Source organism: Embiotoca jacksoni, unplaced genomic scaffold (genome assembly GCF_022577435.1).
Source record: "Embiotoca jacksoni isolate LCO1_2020_lvr unplaced genomic scaffold, fEmbJac1.0.p SCAF_2, whole genome shotgun sequence".
Lineage (NCBI taxonomy): Eukaryota > Metazoa > Chordata > Actinopteri > Embiotocidae > Embiotoca > Embiotoca jacksoni.
Window position 1 is genome coordinate 22,376,932 of NW_027185340.1, and position 16,182 is coordinate 22,393,113.

Genomic DNA, 16,182 nt, shown 5'->3' on the forward strand with positions numbered 1-16,182 from the left:
CAACGACCAAAACAAATGCAAGATGAAGGCAAGCGGAACCGAGAGACGGCAGGAGACAGACGATCGCTAAATGACGGCCACAAAGTGTCGGAGCCGAGCAGATTTACGGAGGAGACTGGCACCCTAATTTATGCAAAACCTCCCCTTCAAACTGTGCTGCAGTCGTGCAAAATGTTGCACTGAAAAGCTCGGAGGTCAAACCGCATCGGCTGAGAGGAGCGAGAGACCAAAGCACACCGCCAGAGCTGGATTTCTATTATCGGGACCGGCGTCTAATTCATACAGACTGATGCAGACGAACGGACATGTGTTCCTTTTGAGATTACACAAGTTCCTGCACTCGTCTGACAGATGACGGCTCTGAAAATTCCACTGCAGCCCTTGTTCTTTTCTCAGCACGCCAATCAAGGAGATAAAAGGAGAGGAAGGTTCTTCGGCTGCTGATTAAAGTGGATACAAGCAAATGCTGAAGGCTGAACATGGAGCTGCGGATGGTGTGAATCTGCTCAGCGGCAAACAGAGGAAATTGGGTTTTTATCAAGCTTCATAAAAGTCAAGCTGCCTTATGACGAGACAGGAAGTCACTCTTCATGACGAGTCTTCATCGGATCCTTTTATAACGGCAGACAAACTTTTACTTTCATTTATGGTCAATTTAATTTCTCATGACAGAAACACCTGATAGAAGTTCCCACTATTTCATTACTTTGATCCACGGAGAGCCAACATGTAGTTTTTCTTTCCATCTTAGAGTTTCTCTGCATGAAAACATATTATTTGAAAACATCTGAAACTTGTGTATGAATACTACATTTATAAGTTCACATCATTTCACGAAAAGAAAGTTTCCGCTCGAAAAGTTGTTCCAAAATGCATTTCTAGCGAAACATACAAAAATATGAATTGTTCACAGCATGAACTGCAAATTAATGAACACAAACTCGACCAACGCAGCAGGACGACGAGCGTGAAGAGCTGCATTCAGGATTATGAAAGCTAGCAAACACACAGCTGCAATAAATAGATGAAAATACAGCATTCATAAACAACGTGATGCAGAAAATGTCTCCAACTAAAACAAATGATGAGAAACATTTTACTGAAACACTAAACCGACACAGAATATTCCAATTTGTCGCCGGGTTTTCAAACTTTTAATGTTGAAATACCACTAAATGCTTCTTCATATTGAAACAGTAGCATAGCAGCTTTTTATTAACATGGTTGGCCATACATTTGACCATTTGTCCTGTTGCAGTTGTAGCACACTGCAGACGACCACACAAAAAACAGCTCGTTCATTTTACATGACATACATGAATCTTAAAATAAGTTGGTTCCAGTGTAGAAATAATTGAACTGTGATGAGTTTTGAATGGTTTGAAGTACGAGATGCTGTTTTTTTTTTTTCTAGATGAAATGACTTGAGATCAGACTACAGCACAGTAATGAGTGAAACACACTGAATATTCGTAAATAATTCTCAATTTCATTTCTCTGAATTCTTAGTTTTAGCCAACTGAAAAAATGGAGGCCAAGAAACAAGAGAATAAATCACTAATTTAAGAGGAAATTACTGAATATTGGTGAGGTTCAGTGTTGAAGACGTGGACGAAATAAACCGTGACTCAAACAGCTGATGTTACAGTTCCTGCTAGTCAGGAAGTCTTTAGCGTTCTTGTAATTCTACATTCAACACATACTGTTCAGAATAAAGCTTCAACAGCCTTGAAATGAATGTTTTACAGACATGTTTATTGTATCTAGTTAAAAGTAACTTAAAATAAAGACAAAGATGCTTATCAGGGAATTTATGAGAAGTAAGTCAAATGATCTGCCTGTGAAAACTCTAAAATTATATTAGATTTAGACTTTATTAATCCCACAGTGGGGACTTTTGGTCGTCCATTTAGATGATCCATTTATAATAAAAACAAGGCCAAGTAGATTTTAAATCTAAATATAACCTGGACAATTTGATGTGAGAAAGGGTGAAATCTCTTTTTAGAAAATGTACTGTAAGATTGATGAAAATGAATTGTGACAGCTGAATAGGAGCTAGACGGGCGTATAAACCTGTTGGTCAGACAAGTCCAGAGAAAGATCAGTCAGAGACAGCTTCTTTCCTTCTATTTAAAATGTTAAATTTCCAAATTTGTGATCATGGCTCATGGAGGACAGTCGTGGGACAAAAGCACAAAAAGGGGCGTTATATAACTGGCATACAGAAAAAAGCACCTCAGCACAGGACAGACGGAGGCTGATTCATCTACACAATCTGTCAGGGCTGAGCAGCTTCATAGAGACACCAGATCTATGGAAAATTCCTTCTGTCTCACAAAGTAAATGGGAGCAATAGCACATGCTGCTGTTTGCAGAATACTTAAGCAGCCAGTGGGACTTTGTCCTGACGACTTGGAGGTCAAACTGTGGAGTTAAACATGAAACAAATATAGACGAGGGGAGGGAAACAGAGAGAGAGGGAAGGGTGCTGTCAAAAAGATGCAAAGATAGGGCTGCATATGAGCAGGATATGAATTGAATGAATGGAAGAAAAAATACTCGGAAGCCTGAGAGGGGATCAAAGAGGCACGGAAACTGATAAAAAGAAGCCAGAGGAGGGAAAATAAGTAAATATCTATCCCATATTACACCTGAGGACAGATGCTGGTCAAACAGTAGGATAGACACAAATCAAACGTTCCTCTTCTTTGCACAATTTCATATTTGAATGGATGTTCTGATTTCAGATGAACGAGTCCCTAGCTTGTAGTTGACTCTCATTATACGTGATGTTCTTTGTTTCCTCTTCAAAGCGTCTCACTGAACCAGCATACCGGCGTTCATTTGCAATACAAAACATCAGTTATCAGCAATGTCGGTTGCAACTGACTGGATCTTTAAACAACAGAAGTGGATCTCCACCTCCGTTCAAACACAGACTCTTGGTCGGCTACTGAAGGCTTCTACTGAAGCTACTATTGACTCAAGTAAGGTGGCGATCAAAAGGGCAAAGTGAACATACCATGTTGATATCAGTATATTGCGAATTTTCACAGTCAGACTCAAGTTATGATTACGAGTATGTGGAACATTTTGCACGTCTGTTGGGAAATTTGAAATGTTCACAGCGGTCTGTGTTTATTTTTACTAGATTGAATCCACTGGACCTTTGCCAACTTAACCAGACCATTTTTAATGGATTTCTATTGATTGATGTTGAACTATGAGGCTTTATAGGTGAGCATCATAATTGCTTGTTTGTTTGCCAGTCGTCTGACAGGTGTTAATGGTTCCTGCTGTGAGGATTGTACCTGGAGACGGTTTACGTCATTTGAATCCCAAGAATGTTTTAACTCCTTCTTGTACGGTAAACCGAAAAAAGTTGAATGGTTGAAATAACTTTGAAAAGGCAGAACGTGTGAAGGTGTGGAAACTGTGGAAGAGTTACCTTGGGCTCTTACAAGCTCCTTCCTCCACCTGCCTCAATTCAAAATGGAAAAACACATTCAGCGTAATTTTGAAGGAGCAAATTTCCCATGTTGAAATATTCTGCCGAAGAGTTTATGACTCAGCATCTATTAACGAGCTGAGTTTCAGCACGTCAACTACTGTGTATATTGTTGGAAAAGCAAACCATGGTGGAGTAGATAGCTCTGGAGAGCAAAAAAAAACAAAACAAAAAAACCTTCCAAATAAAATGTTGTGTTCCTGCGTATTTCTGAAAAATGAAGAAAACAATGACGGTAATAGGAAGTGTTGGCGTGATGTTGACATCAGTCCGGTGAAACCAGCTTAATGGGAAACCTCAGATTTGTTATCACCACCTGCATGTGACTGACATGTTAACATGTGTCAGGTTGTGTGCGTGTGTGTGTGTGAGTGTGTGTATGTGTGTGTGTGCGTGCGTGTGTGAGTGACTGTGTGTGAGTGTGTGCGTGTGTGAGTGACTGTGTGTATAAGTGTGAGTGTGTGTGTGCGTGCATGTGTGTGTGTGTGTGTGTGTGTGTGTGTGTGTGTGTGTGTGTGTGTGTGTGTGTGTGTGTGTGTGTGTGTGTGTGTGTGTGTAGGGGTTATGTAGTGTCTGCCCACTCATCATAAACCCCTCCATCTATCCGTGGCCTGTCTGCTGGCCTCACGGAGGCTCTTAACCAACTTTTATTGGCAATCCGGCTGCTGATGCCATCAAGCAGGAACGGGCTCCAAACGACCCATCAAAGGAGACGGCCAGTCGCCTTCACTGATAAAACTGTATACTTTATGATAATCATCTTCCTCCCCTGCTTTCATCTCCAGGCAGAGACGAGAGAAACGGCTGCTGTCAGGGACAAGCAGCCAGAAACAAGGTGGTACTGTTGTTCCTTAAAACAAACCTACTGAGACAATCTGAGATAGGCGCAGAGATTCTGCTTGATTACTGCCTTTACATTTTTTCTTATCATGTTTGAATATGGAAAATTATTGCATTAAAGACAACTGGTGCTCGGTCTGCTTTTAATTATGTACAAAGACCAGTCTCAGCTGATTTTAATCAAAAGTTCATCAACTTTTGAAGATATTATTTCAGAAAAGTTCTTGTATGGTTTTGTTTTGATTTTGTTCAGACTATTTTATTTCATTTAAAAGCATTTATGCTTTTAGGCAGGAAAACTGAAAACTCCCTGAAATAGTCAGCACATCGTTCACCACAACTTTTGTATCTATGCTGTGAGCAGCCGGCAATTCTAGAGGGCTTCTACGGTATCACTTTCACAACCCTGGGACAGATGGACAACCCAACCAGCCAGCACTGACCCATGTTAAGGAAAAAATAATAATTACCCTGCTCTACATATTAGTTGTGAGAAAATTGTGTACTTTTATAAAGCAAATCAAATTCACACAAACAAAAACTGGGGAGGCTGTTGAGAGATCTGGCACGGACAGTTTTTCGAGCACGTCCTTATTTTGCATTCTTCATACTGAAGGAAAGTTATTCAACCTTAACGTTGACAGTCTGTCTTATTCTACCAACATCTACCGGATGGTGAAATGTAGCGGTGCTACACTGTCAACGAAACAAAATGAGGTTCGTGTCCTTTTCCTCTTCGACACGTCTCCAAATCACCGCAGCCGAAGAACTGCAAGGCCTCCGTGCATCTGTTCTGTTGACATCATATTTTTTATTTACTGTAGCGAGGAGACAAGATTAGGATGTTGAGAGCTTTGAGGTAAAAATCCTCGAGGAGGACGAGACCCAACTCTCGGTTGTCCCGTGTTTCCTCACATTCTCCCTCCAGGGCTGACAGCTTCAGTGTTCAGCCTTTTAAAATGCACTACAGCACACTTCAAAATCGATCACTGAGGGATGTACAGGTCTCTTTCCGTCAACACAAACACATGCATACGAAAAAATTCCAAACACACAACTAGGAAACAAGACAAAGTTAAGCAATACATTTTGTCTAGCAAAAATGAGCAAAAAAATACCAACAGGACATAGATGACTAGCTGGAACGGTGCTAACACCAGCTGTTACAAGTAACAACACACTGTAGTACAAAAATGTCAAAGATATGTTGAAGGGTAGTCTGACAGTGTCATCATTAGATATTTGTCTTCAGAGAGGACTGACATATTTCTATGAATCCCATTGGGTTTCTTGCTAAGACACATTCCAGCGTTAGGATTGGTCAGTGTCCATGTCCGGCCAGACGGCGTTGATTTTGACAGATGCCGAGTGAAGCTTTATCAGCAATATGTGTTTCACTGAAGAAGAAAAACGGTAAAATAACAGTAAATAAAACCAGTTTCCACTACGTCTTCATCTATGAAGCCAGCTGTAAACCCAAAGTTATTATTCAGCAGTGTGCTTGATTTGACGTTAGTTCGCAAACTTTTACTGTCCTTAGTTTTGGCACCAATTGTAATTTTTTTCTTCCACTATTCACTAAAACATTTTGATTGTTCTGTTAGGATTCCTGTCTGATCCTAGTGTGTTTTCCTCTGTTTTACCCCCGATCACCTGTCCTCCTGTGTCCTGTCATTCCCCCGTCTGTTTGTTTCTCCTCAGCAGTACCGTCCTCCGAGTTCCGCCCACTGCCGCGCCTCTCTCCGTCAGCACAGCTGTGCTGCATTCCTGTGATCACCTCCTGCTGATACAAATACCCCGGTCTCCTGCCTGCCCAGTGTCAGTCCGTCCGTTTTCCTACCCGACATCCCGTCCCGTAAGTCTGTCTGTCTCTTCATTGAGAGTTTCCGGTTCTGACTCCCGTTTTTGTTTCCTGCCCGCCTGCCGTTCGTCAGAACAAAGAAGATCACAGATCGTTCCTCGGAGATCATCTGCTGCAATCTTGGCAATTCTGTGTCGAGCTTCGAGCGTCACACAGTCGACCCTGCCTTTCCGTCCAGTGTCGAGCCTCGGGTATCACCTGCACGAGGAAACCTTCCAGTTCGTTCCTCGGAGATCAGCTGTCGAAGGTTTGGCCATCCTGTGTAGAGTCGCGGACGTCACACAGTCGATCCGGCAAATCAGCTGCGCTGGTGGAGAACCACGGGATTCCCACCAAGCCACTTCAGCCTGCCGCTCGCTGTGGAGAAGACTCGGGATTCCCCAGCGAAGCTCCGCCACCCGGCTACGTCAGCCTGTCACGTGCTGAGGAGGACCTCGGGATTCCCTCAGCTAACCCACGCCCCCGCTGCGTGCTGCCTGCCTGCCTGTCCGTCAGCCTGCCAGCCACATTTGCGGAAGAGCCAGCTGCCTCTTGGAGTGGCGTAGCGCAGACCCGCACATTTGACAGTTTGTGTACCTCCTGTTGGTTACCCATACCTTGGAGAAATAAAGGACTTGGTTCACCTGAGATTCCGCTGTTGTGTCTGCATTCGGGTTCGTTGGAAACACACCTCATAACATGTTCTGGTTAGCACCAGGCATTTATATCTTCTTTGAATCTGATATTTTGTGTAAAGGTGATGAAACTGTCACATCATATACCTGTTATGTAATTCCCATCTTCTGTTTGCCTTTACAAATCTTTGCAATGGGCAAACGTTACGATGAATCGTAAATAAATCATTGTGTTTCCAACCATGTTCCTTTGGGACCCTCTTCTGTCACTGAGTAAACTGATGATGTCCGCTGACAAAGTGACATATTCTGTGGATATTTGATATTATATTAAATGCAAAACAATAACATTACATAACAGGTGATAAACTGCATAATTAAAAGAGTTACAGTGACCTCTCCAGAGCCAGTGTTTGGTTTGTCTGTGCTGGGCTACCATAGCAACATGGCGGGCCTCCATGGAAGAGGACCTGCTCCTTATGTAGATATGAAGCGCTGATTGTAAAGTAATGAAAACACAACAGGTCATCAAACATTTCTGCCAATAGATCTACCTAAATCCGAAACACTGAGCCTCGAACACAAACAATGAACACAAAAACTGCAGGAAGTTTGGATTTGGTACGAGCAGATTATTTCCTGTGACCTTTGGATTGGAAATGAGTTTTTCGGGTATTATTGAAAGGGATTACATCATGTAGCGGACCTGCGGTGTGTGTGATTCTGCTGTGGCAGAGCTGTCAAGGTCAACTCGCTTTTATTGGCTCACAAGCTCATGGACGCTGACCAATCCTGGCGCTTGAATGCTACGCAGGGCGCGTCTTAGAAAAGCAGTGGGATCCATTATATAAAAAAAAAAACATATAAACACGTCTATTGTTTTCATGTTTGTGCTCAAATGGAAAGTAACATTTTCTAAAAAGCCAGGATCCATAGAAGCATACTAGTTATTTATTGGACAGACACATACAGAAGATGTCCTTTTTCTTCTTCTCTACTTCCTGCTTCTCTTTTCTTTGTTCACTCATTAGTGTCTACTTCCAACACTCCCCTACTTCCCTCTCGTCTCCCCTCTCTCCCTCCTCCAGGATTAGCAGTGGCCTGATGCTGCGGTCTTGATTGTTTCGATGGGTCAAACTCACAGGAATCAGATTAAGAGTGGCGGAGCAGGGTGGAGGTTACGGGGGGACGCGGGCTGGTTCTGCTCTTCTTCGTGGTTGCAGAATGACTTTAACACTGCCAGGGTGACATGTTGGATTCTTGCTGGGACCAGCTGGGCTAACAACACGTGCAATGGTCCTGTAAGGCGCTTTGAATGAAATCGTCTGCCAAATGGTGCATCGCTATTACATCCCAGGGACAGGGAGAGCTCTAATCCGCCACTCAAACACGTCCTAAACTCTGCCAATGATCCAGTTATTACACATGAGAATATAATTTGTAAGCTGTGAGCAGCTGGGAGAGACTAAAATCACTGAGCAGCAGAGCAGGCGCTCAACTCAGCGTGTACAAGTTACGTAAAGAAAACGCAAACACACACACACAAAACATGAAAACAGAAACATTATGCATTATATACACTATATTTGATGATATATTCAGGGTCAAGTGAAGCTGCCGACTGCAGGACTACAGTCTGCAGGGAGCTAACGGTGACGCAGCTTATTTTAAACTCCAGCGTGTCCATCTTCTCTACAACAGGCTCACTTCATGTTCATGAGCAGACAACCTGAACTGAACCGTTTAACCAGTCATTAAGTGTCCTTCTGTTAATTCTGCTGTTACTGTCAGCTCTGTGCTGACGTCTCAATTCGACCGCACTGCAACAAAGACGTTAGCCGATCTGAAGAGGAGGCCTGACGTCCAAGGAGACTCCCAAACAATATCCGCAGCTGATGAACGTTTGTAATAAACATTTTTGTCTCAGTGACATGAATGTTAAGTATTAACATGTGATAACAGGGAAAATAGAAGGATGTCATTGTTGGCAGAGTATTTCTGCTACTGGATCCTGGATTACAGAGTTTCGTTCCCTGTGTGGGACAAAGCATCGGACTCACACAGAAAAGCTCAGCGAGCTGTCTGTGCTGGTACAGATGTGGGACGGTTAACCAGATGTTCACTTTTCAAATTCTTTGTAAAACTCAAAAAAAAAAAAAGGTATAAAAACACTTCAATTAAAGTGAAATCTTGTCTCTTTTGTCCAAGCTTGTATTGAAGTGTGAAGTTTTCTCATTTTTGCCTGCTTTTTGGATGTTTGGGTACCGTGATTTGGTAATCAATGTTTCTGTCACTATGCAAACCTGAATGAGGGGAAGAAGATGCTGCCCTGAAAAATGTCCTTGGGCAAGGGATGCAAATGATTATCCATGTGTAATCAGAGGTGTTTTCTCAATTTGCTAAATGTAGCTACATCTAGTTAACGGTCTCACGTTGTCATAGACCAGCACACAGCTTTGTGTATGCTGGTCTATGACAACGTCTTATTTATCAATTTAGCTTGCTAGCTAGCTTATTTAGTCAATCCAAAAAGCTACCTCTCGGTGCATTAGCACCAACTTTGAACAAGTTCATTGTATAAATAACAAAAGTTAGTTTTCGCCATCTTCTACTGCAACTGAGTGTCTGATGCTAGCAGGAAGAGAAAAGTGATTTAGAAGTCATTGTTTTTACCTACAGTGAAAAGAAATCCCAAATCATTTAGCTGCTTTTAGCCTCTTCTTATTGCTACAAGTTCAACCATTTGAACTTTCATTGAAATAAATCATGAGATTGAAATGCAGCTACATCTGCATTCCTTTATATAAAAAAAAAAAAAAAGCACAGCAATGTATCTCGATATTCACTCCTCTTTCCTATCGCTTCCCATAGACTGGTGGTGATTGGCCATTTAATTGTGTAATATAACCAATCCGATGATACTGCAGGCAGGACATGGAGCCAGACTACCAGCAGTAATCATTCAGAGAGGCGGCCGCATCACAGCCGAAAGGAGCATATTTCCAATCTAATCAGCAACCAGAAAGGACCAGACATTGATTATCGGCCAGGAAAGGTTTGTTTGTGCTACAACTCTATCTGTAGAGTTCATTATCAAATAAACCTGAAAAACAAACTGCGTGTCTCTTGTAATACCAATAAAAAGGGTGGCTGTGGCTCAGAATGCAGTACGGGTTGTCCACTAATTGTAAGGTTGGCGGTTCAATCCCCGGATCCACTTATCTACATGCCAAAGTGTCCTTGGGCAAGTTGTCACCATTTGTGTGTGAATAAGAGGCAAATCATAAAGCGCATTTTGACCACCACAGTGAGAAAGCACGACATAAGTGTAGGCCGTTATATAGTAAAATACAATACTAAATTGTAGCAGTAATATTAATGACTGTAAACACAGACTTAATTTCTCCTGACCGAGGAAGTCTCCAGAACAAACACACTGCGTGAGAAGAACTAAGTACTTGCCTAAATGACTTAATAAGATCATCATTTTCACACTGCAATAAAGAAGCTGCTCAAAGCTACAAAGCGCTGCATCCAGAATCACACTGACTGTACACAAGCCCACTCACAGTCGCTGGGGTAGTGAGCCACTGTTGACAAGTAATGGAGCCTCCTAAAGGGATTACGGGGTAGACTGTGAAATGTGCTGAATGCGCCTGCTTGGTAAAACGGGGCCCCGAGGGCCAGCAGGAGATACAGGATTAAGTCACCCGCTCTGTGTGTGTGTGTGTGTGTGTGTGTGTGTGTGTGTGTGTGTGTGTGTGTGTGTGTGTGTGTGTGTGTGTGTGTGTGTGTGTGTGTGTGTGCGTACGGTGTTTCATGCCCATATTTTGACATGCCTCTTCACCATCAGCTCATCTGTTTACTCTTTTTTTGTTTAGCATCCAGTGTCCCTGCATCAAAGCCTCGCCGATGACTTCATTTGTTACCATCGTGCTGTTTCAAACTGACTGCTGTCGAATGTGACATCAACAGCGATGCTGCACTAATGCCTTGAGAATGAAAGTATGACTGATGACTTGTTGTGCTGGTTGTTCTGCTGCAGACGTCACACTTTGTGTGGGACAGCTGAAAACAGAACACAGCTGATTGATTTTAAAATGTGGGACAGCTACGACAGTAAAACCCTCCACGAGTTATATTCTGGTGATTGCTGCGATCAAAGATTTTGTGGCAGATTTTCTCAAAAATGTTGATTCATTTTGTGGCGTTGTGAGTTTTTTTTGTGCAAAAATTGCAGGAATTAGGGGGGAAAAATGGCGCGTGTAGAAAAAAAACAAAACTATTTTTTTAAAACACTACCTGATAAGAAAAAAGTAATTACGTAAGTAATAACTGCTTCTGTTGACGGCTTTTTTTATAGGAAAGATTGTGGAAACTGTATTTAAAATCGCAAGCTCCCGCAAATATTGCAGAAATTGCTTAAATTTGTGTTAATTATTATCATCAAGATCGCAATTTCCTGGAGGGACTGGTGAAATGAAGAATAACTACCGTAAAATATTTGCTGTTGTTTATGATTGATGGTGTTATTGGTGGAATTCTCCCAGAACTCGTCATTCGTTTCACTTGACAAGTAGAACTTTTATATGAATTGTACCCCTGCTTGTCTTCATTATTGTCTTCTTTTCCTCATTAACTTAATTCTCTTGGCCTCTATCTGCTGTCTTTTCCTGTATTCACTGCACGGTTCATTTCCACACATCTCTGGAATGCATGAATGTGATGAAATGGAAATTTCTCTCCTGTTCGTTACACCATCTTGGTTTTCCCTTGTTCTCTTGGAGAGTGTGTGTGTGTGTGTGTGTGTGTGTGTGTGTGTGTGTGTGTGTGTGTGTGTGTGTGTGTGTGTGTGTGCGTGTGTGCCTGCTGGCACAGCAGCAGCCAGTTACTGAGCATGTCATCACAGCAATATCTGCGACGGGGGGAAACGGATTCCCAGGAGAAGCTCGACAACTGCTGCGAGAAACAAGTGGGGTCGCCTTGAAATGTGCTGCTCTCTTATTGGGAAGAGAGTCAAAACGTTCAGGTCTGGCAACTTAATTCGATGGCGTCTCATCTGCAAAGCCTGCATGAACTGTATTACTCGGAGCGCCTCTTTTTTTTTTTTCCACAGCCCTATCTCGTGCATATGATTTTTACGCATGGGGTATGTTCAACACACACTATGAATGTGCTATATGACCCCAGGAATAAACATCATTAGATGTACTGTTGGTCTGAGGCTTTGTTCCAACCAATGAAAGCTTAATGCTACACAATACAATCATATTTTTAGACAACAGTGTGTTTCCAACTTTGAGGCATCTGTTTGGGGAAAAGTCCTTTCTTATTTCAAGATGTCAAATATCCATGAACAAGATGAATAATTCAGATCATCCATTTAAAAAAAGCAGTGTATTGTGACTTTATCAAATTAAAGCGATGGAAATATACATGAAGGACTACTGCATGTGAACTTGCCACAGTAGGAACAGCAGTTAAAACAACCGTAGAAACAACTTAACCAGGCATTGAACTTGTAAATGTGCAGTTTGATTACTTCATAACAAAAGCTGAATGTGATCCTGTGATTAGACTGAACTACTGGAACCTTAACTATTCCTCACACTACCTCTAAACAGCAAGTATGGCCAGTTAATGACTAAACCACAATGGTCTCATTATAAGGAATCAAGCTGTTTGAAAACGCTGCAAATGTCCTTCTTTCCTATCGCTCCATCAGATGAATCTTTCTCCATCCCTCCAGGTTCAGATGAATGAATGAGGAGGGTGCGTTTCATGACGCATGGTTTGATTTCACTCACAAACCTGCCAGACTCGTGGTGAAGAAGCCTCCAGCTGCTGTTTGGATGTACAGATGCTGTCGGGACACGGTTTGAGTTTTACATTTATTCTACATCTCCACGATTCGGTTTGCTCTCTGCAGGCAAAACCTCAACGCGTCCACCTGATTGCAAGTTTGCATCGTCTCCAATCTTCTCAGTGCAGAGTGACGTTCAGAAACACTAAGCCTGCCCATTCATCGTGACCGCAGTGACAACACTCTCCCTTTCCCCTTTTATCTGTACTGTATACTGTATATGTATCTGACTGCCGTCCTGCTGGGCAGCGGTGTCGTGGCAGTCGGTCAGCTTTTGACAAAGTAACAGAAGAAGTTAAACACTCCCCCATCGAGATCAAACCGAGAGCCAGTGGATGTAGCGCAGCCCGCTGTCCCTGGATAAGACAACCGAGCTCTGCATCACAACACAGGCAGCCGCAGAGGGAGAGGAGGTAAAGGTTTAGGAGAGCGCTGAGAGGATGAAGGAGAGACTCACTGCCAGGGATCTGAGGAGAGATTTCAAACGATGCCTCGTCTTGGTAGCAGAGACTAAATAAAAGGCAGAGAAACGGATTTGTCTTCTGTCCATCTTTAGCTTTCCATCTCTTGTTTTCTTGCCTGTTTTATCGGTCTCATTCTTCTACTCTGTGTTTTTCTTGCTATCTTGTTTCTGCCTCCATCCAAATATTTCCTCTCCATCTGTGATCTCCATCTCAGCTGTCTCTTCCACTTCCTTTTTCTCTTTGTGTTACATTTACCCCAAACTAACCCTCCACCCTCTCCCTCGTTGACCCCTGAAGTTCTTCCCTCTGTTCCCTTTCCTCTAATTGCCTCTCTTCCTCTCCGGTGTTTCTGCCCTCGCCATCATTATCTCTGCTCCTCTGTCTTTCCAGCACCATCCGCTTCATTTTATGTTCCATTGCAGTCATTCTCTCCGTCTCCCTCCCTCTGTTTGTTTCCTCCACAGGGTGGCTGTGCTATGGTGTTTCTGCCTGCACAGTCTGCAGCTTTTCTTTTATACGCTTTCATCTAATTATCCAACATTACAGGGTTTAGCTGCTCCGCTGACCTCCCTGCCTTCTCTGTACAATCTGGTGTTCCTCACTCAAATCCTCCCTTGTTGTACTCCACTGTTCCCTCCTCACTCTTCTTTGTCAATCTATTCCTTGATCACTGCATCTATCCGCCCTAATGTTCACTTTCTCTTCTTTCCATCTTATTCCTGAACAGAAATCCAGGACAATCTGACTGCTGGAATTTTAACTTTTTACATTTGTGAAAAAAGTCAACTTTTCTCTTTCCGTTTGCTGCTACCAAGCGGCAACCAACAGTGACGTCACCGGTCGGTTTCTGAACGGTTGTTATGATGCCTCCAGTTCAGATTTCAGCCGTCACCAACTTGCTAATTTTGGAGCGGTTTGGAGCCAGAAGTGACATATTTGGGCAATTTGGGGGGCAGCTAGCGGTGGATGTGACTCGATCTGATTGGAAACCCGACGATATTACGTCCTGCCCACCGATAGCCGTAACCTGACTGCACCACAGGCCTGTCAATCAAAGTGACGCACCCCAAAAAACATGTGCTTTTAAGGCTTATTTTCTAAATAATGACTGGGTTATTGACAGATCGACCGCCAGAAAACTAATAAGAAGGAGCGAGTTTCGCTAACAACACCAAAATAACTCGTGGAAAGAAAATACTGACTTTAAATTTTAAGAGACTAGTTGATTGGGAGTCAACCTCTAGTGGCACTCGGTGGTATTGCAGCTTAAAGCACTTCTGCCTCGGCCTCATTTTTCAGACCCAGAAGCCACTTTTATATACAGTCTATGGCTGCAACCTGTCCTTCCAACAGATTAACTGCTGAAGGATTCTGGGAAGTCTGACCTTATAAATGTCAATAGTACATGCATACTATATGAACCTCAGTATGCCAGGTGGTCAGGATGCCTGCTGTTTACAGTTTTACATCAAATGCTCATCAAACTGGTGCTGCTGCTATTTGGCTGTAAAAGGATGGAAAATAATGAGAAAGAGGGAAAGAGACAAGTACAAGTGTGAGTGGAAAAGAGCCACGAAAGAAATGAATACAAAAAAGGGGGAAAGGAAAAAATAAAGGAGGGACAGAGGAGAACAAAGCAGAATGTATTTGTATGTATTAAAGGGATGACTAACAGCTGTGAACTTGGCATACAGATGCAGTCCTCTAAAAGTCCTGAACCACTGTTGCATTGATGCTTCAACCTGCAGATAAACTAGAAGGACCCTTTGGATTTAAAGGTGCATTCCAGCAATTTCAGCATTGCAGTGGTAGCAGCATCATGCTGTGGGGATGTTTTTCAGCAGCAGGAACTGGGAGACTAGTCGGGATGGAGGGAAAGATGAATGCAGCAATGTACAGAGACATCCTTGATGAAAACCTGCTCCAGAGCGCTCTGGACCTCAGACTGGGGCGAAGGTTCATCTTCCAACAGGACAACGACCCAAAGCACACAGCCAAGATAACAAAGGAATGGCTTCAGGACAACTCTGTGAATGTCCTTGAGTGTCCGAGCCAGAGCCAAGACTTGAACCCGATTGAGCATCTCTGGAGAGATCTGAAGATGGCTGTGCACCGACGCTCCCCATCCAACCTGATGGAGCTTGAGAGGTCCTGCAAAGAAGAACGGGAGAAACTGCCCAAGAATAGGTGTGCCAAGCTTATAGCATCATACTCAAAAAGACTTGAGGCTGTAATTTCTGCCAAAGGTGCTTCAACAAAGTATTGAGCAAAGGCTGTGAATACTAATGTATGTTATGTTTTCGTTCTTTATTTTTAATAGATTTGCAAACATTTGAAACAAACTTTTTTTCACATTATCATTATGGGGTATTGTGTGTAGAATGTTGAGGAAAAAAATGAATTTAATCCATTTTGGAATAAAACTGTAACATAACAAAATGTGTAAAAAGTGAAGCGCTGTGAATACTTTCTCAATGCACTGTATGTGTTCTTCAGCTACAGTCAGACTGATAATGTTAGAAGTGTCACAGTGAGTGTCACATTCAGTGGTGGTTAGCCGATGCCACTTCTTCACCAGTAGATCATGAGGATGTGCTCCATATAATTGCTACTGTGAGTATTTGGGGCACTGTGAGGCTTGTTACTAGCAGTCACACTGAGTCTGAGTCCTCCCTGCTCCCGGCTGTAGGGATGGCGGTAAGAAACTTTAAATGTAAGCTGCTTCTTATTGTTTGAATAAACTGCAAATTAATAAAATGCCAAACAGGTTCAGAACCCATTGTACTCCTGAATAATACTGAAGTGATCTTGATCTTTTCATCTCAATTAAGTCAATTTCCCAAAATACTGAGTGCTCCTGTAAAGAGTTAATAGTTTATAATAATATAGAAAGGAAGTCAGTAAGTCCGGTCTGCGAGAGTTGAAAAATCTTAACACTGCACTCGTCACTGTCACCAGCCGTCCAATCACAGTGAAGGAGGGGTGGGACAAATGCAGTTAACCACCGACACTGGTCACTGATTGGTCCG

The 16,182-nt window shown here is 42.7% G+C and overlaps 1 protein-coding gene across 1 annotated transcript in view; it reads right to left on the reverse strand.

Moving 5' to 3' along the window:
- man1a2 (mannosidase, alpha, class 1A, member 2) overlaps positions 1-16,182 on the reverse strand; it is a 150,993-nt gene that overhangs the window by 37,469 nt on the left and 97,342 nt on the right. The gene's annotated exons all lie outside the window — the stretch shown is intronic.